The following is a 17897-nucleotide window of genomic DNA, read 5'->3' on the forward strand; positions in this document are numbered from 1 at the left end:
TGCATAGTCACTTTTGCTCCTACGCATGGAGAGTTTGAATTTTTAATCCAGGGAATACACAAGTAAAAATTCCTATATTAAACAATCAACTGATGTAGGAAATGTATCTGCAATTAATGTCTTTTTTAAAAAAAAAAAGAGAAATCACACCTTAATCTTCATGTTTCACTACTGAGCAAGGGAAAACTGGGGCCCTTGACATTCATACCAAAAAGGTTTTATTTGTTTGCTTTACAAACAGCAGCATGCTTTTCTTGCAGTTGATTGTATTTTGACAGAACACAGCAGGGGTGACAGTGGTAATAGATTAAACAAACTGTGTTAAAAAACCTAAGTAAATGGCACAGATTCTTTTAGGCATAGGGATTATAGCAATTATTTCTCCTAATTTAGTTTGAAATCTCAAAGGGCAGCTGGTTTGGAGCATTCTTAACCAAAAAGATCTGAAGCAAAGCATGAGCTTTCATCCCTTAATTTGCCTTAGTGACAACTTAGCTCTTAGCTTTGAGAGAGAGAGAAAAAAAAAAGAAAAAAAAAAAAAAAAGGCTGCTCACTAGTTCCCCAGTGTGCTTAAAGATTCAATACTAGACATTTTGGGTTATATTTCAAAAGAAGGTATAATAGGACTCTGTTGAGAACCTTTTCTATTTTTTTAATGACATTTGAAACCTTTTATTAAACTCTGCTTATTTCCCTTTTGTGCTGGTTTTGGCTGAGAAGGAGTTAATTCTCCTCACTGTGGGGGTCGGCTACCTTTGCAGCTTCCCGCGCTCTGCCGCGTGGCGGGGGGGGGGGGGGGCTGGGAGGGGCAGGGCCATGGTGGGGGCGGCTGACCCCGACTGGCCAATGGCAGGTTCATTCCATACCATGTGACACCGTGACCAGTATATTGAGGGGGGGCAGTGGCAGCGCGGAGGGGGCGGCACGGCGTCGGGTCGGCGGGCGGCTGCGGCGCGTGCGGTTCGTTCCGGCGGTTCGTTCCCCCTCTCTCCTCCCTTCCCCCCTCCCCCGGGGCTTTGCGCCTCTCGTTGTTTGCCTTTACATTGCATTTCTACTGTTGTTTCTTTTAATTTTAATTATTAAACTGTTCTTATACCAACCCACGAGCGTTACCCTTCTGATTCTCTTCCCCATCTACCCGTGGGGGAGTGAGCGAGCGACTGTGTGGGGCTGAGCTGCCGCTAAACCACGACAGTCTTTTTGGCACCCAACGTGGGGCTCAAGGGTTGGAGATAACAACAGCTGCTGGTCACAGCACCATGTTGTCCTTTTTGCAGTTGGTGTTAAAAATCGGTGTTGGTTTGTTGAGTCTGCTGTGTTCTGCTGTGATTAGTAATGTTTTGCCTACAAGATTTGTTATACAAACACTCGTTTTCAGCTTTATCTGGTATTTGGGGTTTTTGCTGAAACCGTTACCGTACTTCGGATACCACCTTGTTGAGGCAATTAGCAATTATACCTCCTCCTCTGAGAGATTTTATATGGAGGAAATACAGAATAGTACCTTTGCAACTTTGTTCTATGATGTCTGTGCCTTTGTTACAACAACGTTTTTGTATCTTGAACATCCTTGGGTGGTTAAGGTGCACTTATTGTTAGTTTTTGGGCATGTTGTTTTGGTTTTGACTAAGCAACTTAAGAATATCACCCAGAAATCTGCCCCGAGGCTTGATAGTTACGAGTGGCAGGGCATGTGGGATAGCATGGGCAAATACCTAGGGCAGTGGGCACCCCCAGTGTTTTGGAGTTTCACCCCCGAACAAGTGCAGAATCCTAAAAAACTAGTAGAATATTTGGAGGAAGTATGTTGTTACGCTGGGAACTCCAGAGAGACACAGATAACTGCAACGTGCTGGGGTCTGGCCCATGCATACCGAGCCCTGCTCAACAGTATTCAGTGCCCCCAGGGGGAAGAGAATGTCTCTGGATTGAAATGCAAAGTGACTGGCACTGTAGACAATCCAGCCCTGACAACAGGCACTGCAGCCACTCAAACCCCCACAACAAGTACCGGAGCTAGCTCAGAAAATAAACCCGTACCAGTATCAGTTGCCCCCATACACAAGACGAAATATTGGAAGCGGACATCAACTCGTTTAGAACGGGATGATGAAGAACCAGGGCCATCGCGGGGAGAGGAGGGAGAAGTAATAAATGAAATAGAGACCACCCGATCCCTGTCCTTAAGGGAGTTGCGAGATATGCGAAAAGATTATAGCTGTCGTTCAGGTGAGCACATTGTCACCTGGCTGCTCGGATGCTGGGATAATGGGGCCAGTAGCCTGGAACTAGAGGGAAAAGAAGCCAAACAATTGGGATCCCTTTCTGGGGAAGGGGGCGTTGACAAAGCAATTGGAAAAAAACCACAAGCCCTCAGCCTCTGGAGGCAACTCCTGTCTGGAGTGAAGGAAAGGTATCCCTTTAAAGAAGATGTTACATATCGCCCAGGAAAATGGACAACTATGGAGAAAGGCATCCAGTATCTAAGGGAATTAGCTGTGTTTGAGGTGATTTATGGTGACCTGGACGATCAACGGTCATCCAAAGATCCAGATGAAGCCGAGTGCACACGACCCATGTGGCGGAAGTTTGTACGGAGCGCACCATCTTCGCATGCAAACTCATTGTCAGTGATGTCCTGGAAAGATGACGAGACACCAACGGTGGCAGAGGTGATAGATAGACTCCGGGATTACGACACAAACATCTCTTCCTCGCTTGTCTTTGCTGTGGAGAAACTATCCCAAGAGGTCCAGCAACTCAAAGAAGATCTGTCCTACTCCCCACCTCGACAGAGCAGTGTCTCAGCTGTTAGGAATAAGCGTCCTTTGGCTCAAAGACGGGGATACACACCACGGGCCACCCTATGGTTCTACCTGCGTGACCACGGAGAGGACATGATGAGGTGGGATGGCAAGCCTACTTCGACCCTACAGGCACGAGTACATGAACTACAAGGAAGAACAGTCACTCAGGGAGACTCTTCCAGGAAAGCTGCTGCTCCAGTTTCCAGCGAGCAAGTCCCCAGACAGAGGAGTAGAAGCGCAGATTTTATTTCTAAGTGTAATAGAGGGACTCCTGATTCACATTTGCATGAAGTGAGTTGTGACTGCCATGATCAGGACTAGAGGGGCCCTGCCTCCAGCCGGGTGGAGGAAAGGGATAACCGGGCTTACTGGACTGTGTGGATCCGATGGCCTGGCACGTCCGACCCACAGGAGTATAAAGCTTTAGTGGACACCGGCGCACAGTGCACCTTAATGCCATCAAACTATATAGGGGCAGAACCCATCAGCATTGCTGGAGTGACAGGGGGATCCCAAGAGCTAACTGTATTGGAGGCCGAAGTGAGCCTAACTGGCAATGAGTGGCAGAAGCACCCCATTGTGACTGGCCCAGAGGCTCCGTGCATCCTTGGCATAGACTACCTCAGGAGAGGGTATTTCAAGGACCCAAAAGGTTACAAGTGGGCTTTTGGTGTAGCTGCCTTGGAGACGGAGGAAACTGAACAGCTGTCTACCTTGCCCGGTCTCTCAAAGGACCCTTCTGTGGTGGGGTTGCTGAAGGTCAAAGAACAACAGGTGCCAATCGCCACCACAACAGTGCACCGGTGGCAATATCGCACCAACAGAGACTCTCTGATCCCCATCCATAAACTCATTCACCAACTGAGGAGCCAAGGAGTCATCAGTAAGACCCACTCACCCTTTAACAGTCCCATACGGCCAGTCCGGAAGTCTAATGGAGAGTGGAGACTAACAGTAGACTATCGTGGCCTGAATGAAGTCACTCCACCGTTGAGTGCTGCTGTGCCAGACATGCTAGAACTTCAATACGAACTGGAGTCAAAGGCGGCCAAGTGGTATGCCACAATTGATATTGCTAATGCATTCTTCTCAATCCCTCTGGCAGCAGAGTGCAGGCCACAGTTTGCTTTCACATGGAGGGGCGTCCAGTACACCTGGAATCGACTGCCCCAGGGGTGGAAACACAGTCCTACCATTTGCCATGGACTGATTCAGACTGTACTGGAACAGGGAGAAGCTCCAGAACACCTTCAATACATTGATGACATCATTGTGTGGGGCAACACAGCGGAAGAAGTTTTTGAGAAAGGAGAGAAAATAGTCCAAATCCTTCTGAAAGCTGGTTTTGCCATAAAACAAAATAAGGTGAAGGGACCTGCATGAGAAATCCAGTTCTTAGGAATCAAATGGCAAGATGGTCGTCGTCAGATTCCAATGGATGTGATCAACAAAATAGCAGCCATGTCTCCACCAACTAGCAAAAAGGAAACACAAGCTTTCTTGGGCGTTGTGGGTTTTTGGAGAATGCATATTCCAAATTACAGTCTGATCGTAAGCCCTCTCTATCAAGTGACCCGGAAAAAGAATGATTTCAAATGGGGCCCTGAGCAACGACAAGCCTTTGAACAGATTAAACAAGAAATAGTCCATGCAGTAGCTCTTGGGCCAGTCCGGGCAGGACAAGATGTAAAAAATGTGCTCTACACTGCAGCTGGGGAGAATGGCCCTACCTGGAGCCTCTGGCAGAAAGCACATGGGGAGACCCGGGGTCGACCCCTAGGGTTTTGGAGTCGGGGATACAGAGGGTCTGAAGCCCGCTATACTCCAACTGAAAAAGAGATATTGGCAGCATATGAAGGGGTTCGAGCTGCTTCAGAAGTGGTTGGTACTGAAGCACAGTTGCTCTTGGCACCCCGACTGCCAGTGCTGGGCTGGATGTTCAAAGGAAACATCCCCTCTACACACCATGCAACTGATGCTACGTGGAGTAAATGGGTTGCACTGATCACCCAGCGGGCTCGAGTAGGAAACCCCAGTCGCCCAGGAATCTTGGAAGTGATTATGGACTGGCCAGAAGGCAAAGATTTTGGATTATCACCAGAGGAGGAGGTGACACGTGCTGAAGAAGCCCCACTGTATAACACACTGCCAGAAGACGAGAAGCAATATGCCCTGTTCACTGATGGGTCCTGTCGCCTTGTGGGAAAGCACCGGAGATGGAAGGCTGCTGTATGGAGTCCTACACGACAAGTAGCAGAAACTGCTGAAGGAGAAGGTGAATCGAGCCAGTTTGCAGAGGTAAAGGCCATCCAGCTGGCCTTAGACATCGCTGAACGGGAAAAGTAGCCAGTGCTCTATCTCTATACTGACTCCTGGATGGTGGCAAATGCCTTGTGGGGCTGGCTGCAGCAATGGAAGCAAAGCAACGGGCAGCACAGAGGCAAACCCATCTGGGCTGCCACATTGTGGCAAGATATTGCTGCCCAGGTAGAGAAACTGGTTGTAAAGGTACGGCATGTGGATGCTCACGTCCCCAAGAGTCGAGCCACTGAAGAACATCGAAACAACCAGCAGGTAGATCAGGCTGCCAAGATTGAAGTGGCTGAGGTGGATCTCGACTGACAACATAAGGGTGAACTATTTCTAGCTCAATGGGCCCATGACACCTCAGGCCATCAAGGGAGAGATGCAACATACAGGTGGGCTCATGATCGAGGGGTGGACTTGACCATGGATATTATTGCACAGGTTATCCACGAATGTGACACATGCGCTGCAATCAAGCAAGCGAAGCGGGTAAAGCCTCTGTGGTATGGGGGACGATGGCTGAAATATAAATATGGGGAGGCCTGGCAAATTGACTATATCACACTCCCACAGACCCGCCAAGGCAAGCGCCATGTGCTTACAATGGTAGAAACGACGACTGGCTGGCTGGAAACATATCCTGTCCCCCACGCCACTGCCCGGAACACTATCCTGGGTCTTGAGAAACAAGTCCTGTGGCGACATGGCACCCCAGAGAGAATTGAGTCAGACAACGGGACTCATTTCCGAAATAGCTTCATAGACACCTGGGCCAAAGAGCACGGCATTGAGTGGGTGTATCACATCCCCTATCACGTACCAGCCTCTGGGAAAATTGAACGGTACAATGGACTGTTAAAAACTACACTAAGAGCAATGGGGGGTGGGACATTCAAGCACTGGGACACACATTTAGCAAAGCCACGTGGTTAGTCAACACGAGGGGATCTGCCAACCGAGCTGGCCCTGCCCAGTCAGAAATCCTACATACTGTGGAAGGGGATAGAGTCCCTGTAGTGCACACAAAAAGTATGCTGGGCAAAACAGTCTGGGTTCTTCCTGCCTCCGGCAAAGTCAAACCCATTCGTGGGATTGCTTTTGCTCGAGGACCTGGGTGCACTTGGTGGGTGATGCGGGAGGATGGAGAAATCCGATGTGTGCCTCAAGGGGATTTGATTTTGGGTGAAAACAGTCAATGAACTGAATGGCACAATGTGAACTGCTATATAATACTGTGTGTCACCTCTGTGTTGTATCAATGATATCAGAGTACGAGCCTCCCAACCCATGGAAGATCAATTATGAAACAAGCCATGCAGCAGTGATGGAACGATGACTGACTCGGTGTGCAGCAACCCAACGCCACGCACCATCTCTCCCACCCGGAAAGACTGATACAACAGATGGAGCCCAGAGTCACGGACTGGGTGAACTCAATGGACATTTTAATGGACATTTTACAGGGAAGGTCCATGAACTAAGGGAATGATGTCTGTGTCTTATGTTAAAGGATGGGAAGGGGAGGGGTGGTGGTTGGTACGGTTGTATTGCATCATATGGGACCTGGGCATGGTGTAAATGGTATGGAATAAGGGGTGGAGAATGTGCTGGTTTTGGCTGAGAAGGGGTTAATTCTCCTCACTGTGGGGGTCGGCTACCTTTCCAGCTTCCCGCGCTCTGCCGCGTGGCGGGGGGGGGCTGGGAGGGGCAGGGCCATGGTGGGGGCGGCTGACCCCGACTGGCCAATGGCAGGTTCATTCCATACCATGTGACACCATGGCCAATATATTGAGGGGGGGCAGTGGCAGCGCGGGGGCGGCGCGGCGTCGGGTCGGCGGGCGGTGAGCGGCTGTGGCGCGTGCGGTTTGTTTCGGCGGTTCGTTCCCCCTCTCCCCTCCCTTCACCCCTCCCCTGGGGCTTTGCGCCTCTCGTTGTTCTCCTTTACATTGCATTTTTATTGTTGTTTCTTTTAATTTTAATTATTAAACTGTTCTTATCCCAACCCACGAGCATTACCCTTCTGATTCTCTCCCCCACCTACCGGTGGAGGAGTGAGCGAGCGACTGTGTGGGGCTGAGCTGCCGCTAAACCACAACACCTTTTCACCCAAGTACTGTTGCAATGTCAAGTTGAAGTTGCCCTGTTTAAGAGTTTTTATGATGTGAAGTTAGTTTGCTTCTGTTATTAATGTTGTTGTCAGTGGGAGGGGGTTGGGAGTCTGTGTGGCTTTGGTTCGTTTTTTTTCCTTCCCAAATCTAAAGCAACAAAGTTCTTCCCACAATAAGGAACGCAGACTACCCCCTTACAGAGCTGAGACTGACCAATGCAAATCTTTTCCAACATCAAGATAAAGAACAGATTTTTCAGTTTGTATGCCTATGAGTAGGAATACAGATGCAGACTATACTGGAAGCAAAAACAAGCTTCTATTCTATGGAAAAGAATGACTGATTAAATTTTTAGTCTTAGCTCTCAGAACAATGATAATTTATCTATAATTTACAAAAAATAATTTTAAAATTTTGAATTTTTACTGATAAACAGCATTGAAATTAAACTGTAGTGCTGATAATGCAGCTTACCTCACTTTTTCTTCAGGTAGTTATCTATCGCTGTGTGTTTAGTAATGTTATTAGTTATTATTAATAACTAATTCAGGGACTAGAATAAGCCATGAGCCACTCTAACAAGCACTGTAGAAGGAAGATGATAACCCTTACTCAAAAAATACAGGGATTTGTCACAATAAGATGAATGTAGGCATGCAGATAATCACCTGAAAACAAAAGTAAATAGTGCAATGCATAATATCTCTCTCTTTTTTATTATCGAAGTTTTATTTGCCATACAGAAAGTCAACACCTCTCTGTTTCCAACCGATTTCCTAAGCCAACCTTCCATCCTGACTTCATATTGCTTTATTGAGCCAAATGTATAGGAAAACTGTAACTGTAAGAAAACAGTGAATCAGTAGTGGTCAGTGTGATTGGAAGCACTCAAAGCAAGTTCCAGTTGTCACCAGTCTCAAGAATTTCCTAGACTGTGTCGGTACCGTGTGCTGCAGAGCAGAACACTGTTCAACACAACTCACTAGAAATTATTAAATTAGTAATACTAAAGATGTAACAAGAATGCTAATTGATAGGAAAAGAAAATACTACATAAAATTATCTCAGTTTATGGTACTTTTTTTTTATATAACTGTTAATGAATCATACCAACATCAGAACCAACAGCAACAGTCAAAGCACTCTACATTTAAGTCAGGAACTATGCAAGATCGCTTATCTTACAGACGAAGATTGTTGACTTTTCAGATTAATAGTTAAGTGTGCTGGGGATAGGATGTTTGCTGTAACTGTAGATCTCTAAAAAGAAATACATCTTTGACTTCCAGAATATTAAATAGTGTGAAACCACACTAGAATTTGTAATCATTACTTTCCAGTAGGCAAAACAATCCATACCAACATACTCAATAAAAATTTGCAATTATGATTGGACAAAATTGGACATTAAATTTTCAGGAAATATAAGACTGCATCAAAGTTGCTAGATGAATAGCAGACTATTATACCAATGTTAGTTAATATGCAGGTAATTTGTCCTCTACACCAGATTCCCAAAGTTGCCATGTTCCAGTGCAGTGAGTCTCCTCCTTAAACGACAGCCTATGTTAAAAAGGACAGATTAAACCAGTATTTAAGATTATTTTCTCTTCCAATTTGAAAGTACAACAGGATTCAATAAATGCAGGAGCTGACTTTGTTTAAGTGTTTTGTTGCTTAGACTTCAGATAAATATAGTACAGAACACTGCCTCCACAGAATATGAACCTGAAATATACAGCTTCAGTCACTTGATCTAGATAAGCAATTATGTAAGATAATTTCTGTAACTCAATGGTCTAGTGGCAAGTGCCTGTAGAAATAGTTCTACTGTTTTCAGTAGAGTTTACATGACACCTCTTCTGTTTTACCTGAACCATACCTACAATAACACATTATCTTGGTATTTTGAAGTTATAAAGGCCTTTGAAGAATCTTCTGGCACAGTTTTTAAGCACCTGCTACTACACAATTTAAATTAGGAACTGATCTAAAGTTTATTGACATCAGCAGATTTCTCATTGACTTCTGGATACCACTCATGTTGTTGCTCAGAGAAATATGCAGTACTCCACTGATGTAACTAAGGAGTTTTTTATTGTATCCAAACAAGACACTTATTAGTTTTTCCTAAGATTGAATCCTTTGTTTGAAAGTAGTCTGAAAATGTAATGCTTCAGTGCAGAGGCACTTATTTCAGTGCCAGGCAGTTCTCTTTAAGCGTGAAGATCAGAGGAAAATGCCTATTACGCATTAAATAGAAAAAAGGAGGGGAAAAAAAGGCAGGGGGTGGGGAAAGCATGGCTGGTTTTCTTCCTTTCCTGCCTCCCATGAAGGTACTACTTCTTTGTTCCGAAAGCAATACAGCTTTCTTGTATATGCTATAGCTGAGTCAAAAAGAAAATTCCATTTCGGCAGCCACAAGGAAACAGTAAGTCTGACTTTTTATTCCACACGCATAATTTAGGATGCAATGTTATCTAATCATCCTGAAAGTTGTATGACTATAACTGTCTCCTAGATGGCAGGCATGAAGCTACATTAATTATAACACTAAATGCTTAGGCACCTTCTTTATTTCATAGTGACAAGATCCTTTAAAAACAAGAAGCTTTATTCCAGCTCTTCAAGTGTTTTCCTTTCAAAGGCATGCAAAAAATAACTTAATCCATTCACCATATAGTAAACCTGAAACTCTAGATTACTACATGGCAATGGATTCCACAGGCCTTCATGGCTTGCACAGACTTGTGACTCAACATAGGCAGTGATTCCTAATAGTCCGAGTCCACAATGGAAACTGTTCCTAATTACAAAGGTGTTAGATCCTGGATAAATAGAGTACCACTTACGCATTTCTTATGAAGATATGAAGATAGCTTGCAAGGTGACAGGGTTGGTTTCCATGGAAAATAAAATAATTCAAGAGATAGGAATTTATTGGGAGTTATTTTCCAAGAAAATAAAGCCTTTTTTTTTTCAGTAGGAAGACCAAATATTTGCTATGCCTAAAAAAGAGCATTTTATTTTCAAAAATTGAGAAAAAGAATGACCTAAGGCTATTTTTCTGATCAAACCTCATCCCACATTAGATTTTTAAGTGCCACATTGCTATCCATATCTGGATAAGGGTAAACAAAAAGGAACTACAGCATTAAGTAGAAAATAATTGTATCTTTAATTCAATGCCTTTAACATGTCAGACATTAAATTCAATTATGTACATTCTACCAGTTGTTACATTTAATTCCTCAGTGTGTTTTTTTAAAATAAGAAACTGCTTATTTTAGCCCAAGTTGATTTTATGTGAATGAATAACAAATAAGCCTATTAGCAGAAATATTTACTTAAGCAAGAAACTAAATTAATACTAAGGAGAATTCCGGGTATTTAAACATATTTAATAAAGCTTTTTGGGGCTGATTTTTTAAACTACACACTGCAAAAAATTAATTTCGGATACAGAACCATATGGTGACTGACCACTAATATATTATTAAGAAGTAACTTTGTTTCTTCATGATTAAAAGTGTCATCATTTTGGACTTCTCTTTCTAAGCTATGAAAAACAGTTTTTGTTAAAAATACAATAATAACCTCTAGGACAAAGATTGCTTCATGCATATAGATACATAAACATATATATACACACACATATATGTAAGTGTGCATGTGTGCATATTCCTCCTTTGTCTTCAAAACATTCCCTCACCAGGTTATACTTTTCTGCCAGTGGCAGACAAATAGGCAAAACAAACCCCTGCAAATGATGCAGCTTTGGCATGGTGTTCCTTTCACAGAAAATCAGTATGCACGGATATAGTTCAGTATGCGCACATATGCTGCTTCTAAACATATTTCATAACAGAAATGTTTTCATCTTTCAGTTGTAACAGAATGCCCTTAAATTAAAAAAAAAAAAAATCCTCATCTTGGTCTGTATTTTCATTGCCAAACATGTAGTGAAGACCCAGGAAATATTGGCAAGCACAACTCAATACAGTTTAAATATCTTGTTAGAAGCCAGTGTGGGAGGAAAAAGAATAGTCAATGAAACAGTAGATTTTACCAGCATTTTCCAAATTACATTTGTAGGAAAACAGGCAATCAAATGGAACCTTGACATTACACACCATCACAAATTATACATTATGTTGGACAGGAAAAACATTCACATTAAGTACATAATTTCTCGACTTATTTCTAAATATTAACTGGTACCTGATTTATGGAAACAGTGGAAAGAATGGTTCAGGGTCTACAAGAATTCTTGCTTAAGCAATGCTCCAGAATTCTTTCCTTATTCTCAAACTACCAGTAATCTATCATAATTTAGGAAGGAAAAAGAAATGTGTGTATCTCAAGTAAATTTTTAAGTACTTTTATCAAACCACAAGTCAGATGTGTGGTAGCATCATCACTTCATTTCACTCTGTCACACCAGCCTTTCTAACAAATGAAGGATTGAGCCCAGAGAGGAACACTCTAAATTCTAGATCTAGTCTAAAAATAATGAGATTTTACAACAGGAATATTAACTACACTGAGTTTCCACTCCATAAAGTCATTTGAGTTCTCAAATAGTTCAGACTTTGTTCTCATAAAATTGCATAATGATATTTTAAAACTCAGCCTTGAGGATTCTGATATCAAACTTTAAAAAGATTCCTTTAGCTCACTCAGACGGACTACTGGCTATTATGTAGTATATAAAATCATGGCAAATTTAATTTTGGGGACATTGTTTTATTCTTATGATAGCTATGCATAGTATGCAATAATTCTGTGCATCTTAGGTGAGAATAAACAGAAAAATTCGCAGTAGCCAGTATAGCCATTAAGGCTACTGTTTTATATCTGGTAATTATTATGTTTTGTGCAGGATTCAGGGAACAGCCAGAAGGCGTATTTGGGGTCAGGCAAAGAGCATGGGACAGAACAGATGGTCCTACTACATGTATCTAAATTTCCTGTAAGATTATCAGAGTATCACTATCTCTAATTCATGTATATACTAAGTGATTGAAATTCACCTAGCAATTACTTAGTAATAATTTATCAATTAAAGGTAAGCAGTTCTGCAGAGTCTTCACACTATAAGGTAATTTCAGAATAAAGATTTCTGGAAAAGGTGGAAAAAATGCGTAATCTTTAACAAGAACTAGCTGTTAACCTGAGTCTCCAAAAAAAGCTATTCCAGTTTAAACAGCATTTAATTGTCTACAGTGAGAGTAGAAGACTTGATTTATCCAGAAGCCTCACTTGCCTCAGTGGAGTTTCCTCCATTTGAGAAAGAAGAGGTAGGGAACTGTTACCATTCTCTTTAAGAAAGTGATGCACCACAGTAACAATACATAGATTGCCATAATAGACAGTGTAAAACATCTATAGACTGAGAGACAGAACAGAAAACATTTGTTTTAAGACATGTTTAAAGATATTTATTTGGCTCTAGTGCAAAATCAACAGCACTGGTGACTCACCTTCAACATTGTGCAAAAAAGAGGAAGACCAGAAACGTCTCTGCCTAAGATATAAAATGCTGATTTAGCCTGTGATCCTTTTCATCTACGGATATTTATTTTGAAATTGATGTTCCAATAGGCTTTAAGTACCAATTAGTGTAATTTTTGCCTCATATCCTCAAACTGAGATATGAATTTTCCTCATTAATTACCAACACACCAGACAATGTAGAGTAAAGGCACATTCTGTACTTCAGCTAGCAGAAAATTATTTTAAACAACACAGAAGTCACTGTCTATAGCGGCATTTGTAAGTCTACAGTGCACACCAGTGGCATATAGCAGTATATGCATTTTTTCACTGTTTTCAGTATAATGTAAAATTGCTTTGTAAATATTCTATTTTATTTAACTTTTAAACCACCAGAAAAGTATGTCCTTCAGAAATTATAAAGACAGATATAAAATGTTGAGGAAGACTTGAAAAAAAGTGTAAACAAGAATGTTTTATTGTGCATTTTATAAAACTAAATGCACATTCTAAACCCTAAAACTTTTAACAGTCTTGCTAACTATAATTCTGTGTTTACAAACATCAGGGCAACACACCAAGGATTTGCTCTGTTCTACCAAGGGTCCAAAGACCTAGCTAACCAGACTCATATTAACTTTTTGTGTCTTTCAGACTCTAAGGTTTGTTAATTGATCTGTAAACTAAGCTGTATCTCACAAAGTCAGATACCCCATTTCCCAGGACGTTCAACTAGCAATGTCATTGATATTAAAATTTTCATGTTTTTCAGAGAACAAAGATTCCTAGAGTTTCCTACAAAGGTTGCTTTAAGAACAAATATATCTAATGTTAAGAGCCTTATTCATTCAATGATTTTACAGACTTGATCCCTTCTGTGGATTCTCATGCAAACACAATAATAATGCAAGTGTGATTTTATACTGAGCAATTACTTCCCCCTTTTTATGAATAATAAAGTGTTTTACAGTTGTTAGTAGGTTGTATATGTATATGTGAAAAGCAAGGCATAGGAAATATTAATTGATTTAGTATCCCACTAAGACCTGCAAGCTCTTCTAGAAGTAGAACTGAAGTTTATTAACCAGACAGTACATAAAACATGTTTTTGACAGCTAAGAAATGTAGACACATAAATCTTAATTAAAGATGTGATCTTATGGACTGAATACTCTGTAAATAGCTCATAAATAGGTCTCTTCTAATGTATTTAATGATCTCTGATACTGTTAGCATTGTTAGGCTGCAAATTCACAATCATTTGTAAGACAGGCTCCAGATGGTACAATACATTTTCCTGCAATAAACACAAAATGTAAGAAAGGCACACTCCACTTCCATTCTTCCTTTCTCCCTGGAAAAACACTGAGCAGACATAAAGTCTTAATTCACTAGCTCTCTAAAGAAACCAAGACACAATTTTCACTATCTACTCAGCCAAGTAAGGTAAAATTTAAGCCCTGATCTGTAGTGAGGAGGTAATCTTTAAGAAGAATAGCTAATTAGGACTTGGTTTTGAACTGTTATAATGAAAGAATACTTGAAATTAAGGAAAGGCCAGACAAAGGTAAATGAATGAGCACTTCTGAGTGTCTTTAGGGAAAGACACAAAATTCTGTGCAGTAAAAACAGATGACATTTGACTGCTTGCAAATAAGGAAACAGAGTGCTGCCAAACATCAACCAAGATTTGAACAATAAGCTTCTTAGCGTTAATCTTAACTTATTTTACTATTTAATGGAAGAACAGAATTTGTATAATAGAAAAAGAAATTATCAATTTCAACACTAAATGGAACTTCCCGTTGTATCTGCTAAATGGTCTAATTTATGACCCCAAACAGGACAAGGTCAATGCTAGTGTTACACAAAGCTACATATAAAGCTCGTAGATACTACAAACATAAATTACCACTTTTACTACATTTTTTAGTTAACTCAATACGTTGAAAACTTATTTACACTTTCCAAATTGATGCAGAATGCATTATTTTTAAAACAGATTATTATCAAGATCTCCGAGGCTTTCCATATTTAGTTTTTTCCCAGATGAGTGAATACTCATCTTTTAACAGAAAGTAATTAGTTAGTGGGAGCACTAATACTAAACTCTTGGCAGCTGTGAAGCTTCTAACATTACACAAAATCTCTCAAACTTCCAAAAGGCTAGCAGAGCTAACCATTCCTAAAAATGTTTTTATTTGCAGTGTCACTGTCACTTGCAAACCAGGCATTTTTTTCTTCACATTCCCAGTGGGACTGTTGGGTGATCAACCAAAGGAAATAGCAGATTAATTTATGCATGACTGAAACCAAAAATTCTTAGTCAAGGACATTAAAATAATCCAGAGGTAATGATTAATGTCTCATTAATCTAGAAATTCCTTTGTGATTTAATATTGCAAGTGTGTATATGAACCAGATTCCATGCTTAGCCTAGTCCATGTCTGTGCTTTCCTTTATTTCCCTTTCAGATTTTTTACTGTCAAAAACCTTGTACGGTGTTCCAGCATCCACTTCTCAACAGTAATATATAGTAAGTGACATTTACACACACATCACCAACACACAAGATTTGTTTTTTTCAATAAATAATTTTCACTTACAAAAGAACCCACAAATATAAGTCATTTCATTCATATTAGTCAGACTCAAGACCAATGTTTTCCTGTAATTTAAAACCTAGATGTATAATTCTTATAATCTCAGAAGACAAGCAGAATGCCCAAAATACCAGCTCCTGCTAGCAATCTAAGCAATTAAGCATGTACCCAAGAAAAAAAAGCAGCAACACATATATATGTGTATATGCATGCACATACATAAAAATTTGAATTGATCAAACTCCAACCAATTCTCAGCAAGTTTTTACTTCTTCTTCTTCTATTCCTGCTGACAGTGCCATAAAACATAAAGACTACATTTCTTAAGAAATACAGTTAACTAAACCTAGACTTCCTCTGTTTTGCTGAAGTATGATGTTAAAATCCTGCTTAATAAGCAAACAGAAAATAAAGAACTAAAATCTGAAGGAACCCAAATATGACAGATGTTAATTTGTTGCTGTGGATGTTGAGCTATGAAGGAAATTCACTTTACATATGCACCAACTTGTAAATAGAACTTGGAATTTAATAAGACTGCTTGCAATCTTCCAGAATGTGAAGAGAAAGTTAATTAATTTTCCTGGATTATTCCAAGTCTGAGGTGTTAAATTTATAGGAAATTACAAATTTTCTATATTTAGTTATTTAGATACATATTTTGAGTTTTGCTGGATCTAAGAGGTCCTCAACCCATTGTTCTGAAGCTAAATCCTGAAAGCTGCAACACAAATATTTCTTACTCTTCTATTCATGAACATGGATTGAAATGAACACCTGTCAGCTTTGGTGAACTCCTTTGTTTACCAGTCAGAGCTGCCTCCTATGGGATCCTACCCAGCAGCTCCCTCACTAAGTTAACATCCCGCTTTCCTTAGATTCAGGGTCTGTACTCTGCTGCTTGCCTTTCTCACTTCCTTCAGGTCTACTTCAAATACCACTATTTCAAAGTTACTACAGACAAGGAAATTATTCGGAAGGAAATTATTATCCCCAACTAGTTTGCTTCGTATTAGTCAAGAGCAGATCCAGCTATGCATCGCCACTGGTTGGTCCATTTAATACCTTCAGCAAGAAATTATTTCTGAAACCCTCCAGAAATGTCTTTGCAGCAGCCATGTTGCCCTTCTACCAGCTGTAGAGTCAGTCTCCCATGAGAACCAGGGTCTACGACTCAGAGACAAGCTCTTCAACAGTTTATTTGCTTCCTCATCAGGTGGCGTGTAACAAACCCTCACCACAATGTCACCCTCACTGGCCTCTCATCTGATCCTGAGCCACAAGTCTGATATCAGCCATCCCTCAGGAGAGCTCAAAAGATATGAGCTGCTTATGGATCTGAGGGCAGCTTCCATCCCCTCAGCCCTTCCTTGCCAGTCTTTCCTGATGTCCTTCACAGTACTCCAGTTGCATGAACTTAGAGCAGCATCTTAATCGCTCCAACAATATTGCAGTTCTGTATCCACATACAGACCTTATTCTTCCTGCTTGTTTCCCAGAACACATGCATTTCTGTACCAACACTTGAGGCAGGTGTCCCTTCACCTTGTTTGATCATTCCTGGAGTCTTTCTTGCTTCTATCAACCTGCACCCTCAGCTTTCCACCCCTGACCACCACTTCTTCACTTTACTCTGATCTGTAATCACCCACCCTCACCATTCCAAGTTCAAAGTTCTCCTTATTAGGTTGGCCAGATTGTTCGACAAAGGAGACACACTTGTGCTCCCGTGACCTCAACCCCAGAGCTGTGTGGTCATTCCCAGTATGCCCCCAGCTGGTGCTTGTGTGGATGAGCAACAGGGAACAGTAGTAGTCTGAGGACTGGACAGACTTTGTAATGTTCTAGATCCAAGCCTGCAGCAAGCCACATAACCCTAAAAAAGGCAAGTGGGGGACAAGCAAGCAAGGGGCTGCTTTCCCCACAGGAGGGAGTCTCCTACTACTGTCACTCACTGCTTCATCCTGATGTCAATGCATGGTTCAGGTTAAAGCTGGCTCTGATGCCTCCACAGTCATTGCTTTCTTCTCTTACTCTGCTACTTTTGAACCTATTCTGCAACTACAGATCTGCATATGGAAAAAAAGCCATCCTTCAGTTGCCAGACATCCTAAGTTTCCAACCTTCCCCCTCTGGGACTCTATTTACCTCACAACTGATCGCAGTCTCTGGCTGCCCTTCCTGTGTGGTTCAGACTCTTTTCCCTCTGGGGACTCTATGAAGACCCTGTTAATCTCCTCTTTGACTTCCCTGAGCCTGCCCAGCCTGCTCACTTCCTTCCGTAGCTCAAAAGGGGCAACACATTTCCCTAACCAGCACACACCTCTTGCAGGCATGGACACCCCTTTCCCCTGCCCAGCCTCAAGGGAAGTTATCAGACACTGCCTGCAGCCCTGGGGACATCCATCCTCCCGCAGCATCTCTGAGCTGAGGTCTCTACTGTGCTGGCAGCAGCAGCCCCAGCTCATGCTGGGGACCATGCCCCAGGGTGTGCCACTACTGTTGCTGATGTGTCTCCTGCTGCTATCAGCATGTTTCCAGCCTCCTCCCACATGCAAACTCCTGGAGAAGCCATC

General features: G+C 41.7%; 1 protein-coding gene across 3 annotated transcripts in view; it reads right to left on the bottom strand.

The window, feature by feature from the left end:
- CCDC102B (coiled-coil domain containing 102B) overlaps positions 1–17897 on the bottom strand; it is a 204213-nt gene that overhangs the window by 157304 nt on the left and 29012 nt on the right. The window lies entirely within an intron of this gene.

The sequence above is a fragment of the Phalacrocorax aristotelis genome, chromosome 2 (assembly GCF_949628215.1).
Source record: "Phalacrocorax aristotelis chromosome 2, bGulAri2.1, whole genome shotgun sequence".
In the NCBI taxonomy this organism is placed as follows: Eukaryota; Metazoa; Chordata; class Aves; order Suliformes; family Phalacrocoracidae; genus Phalacrocorax; species Phalacrocorax aristotelis.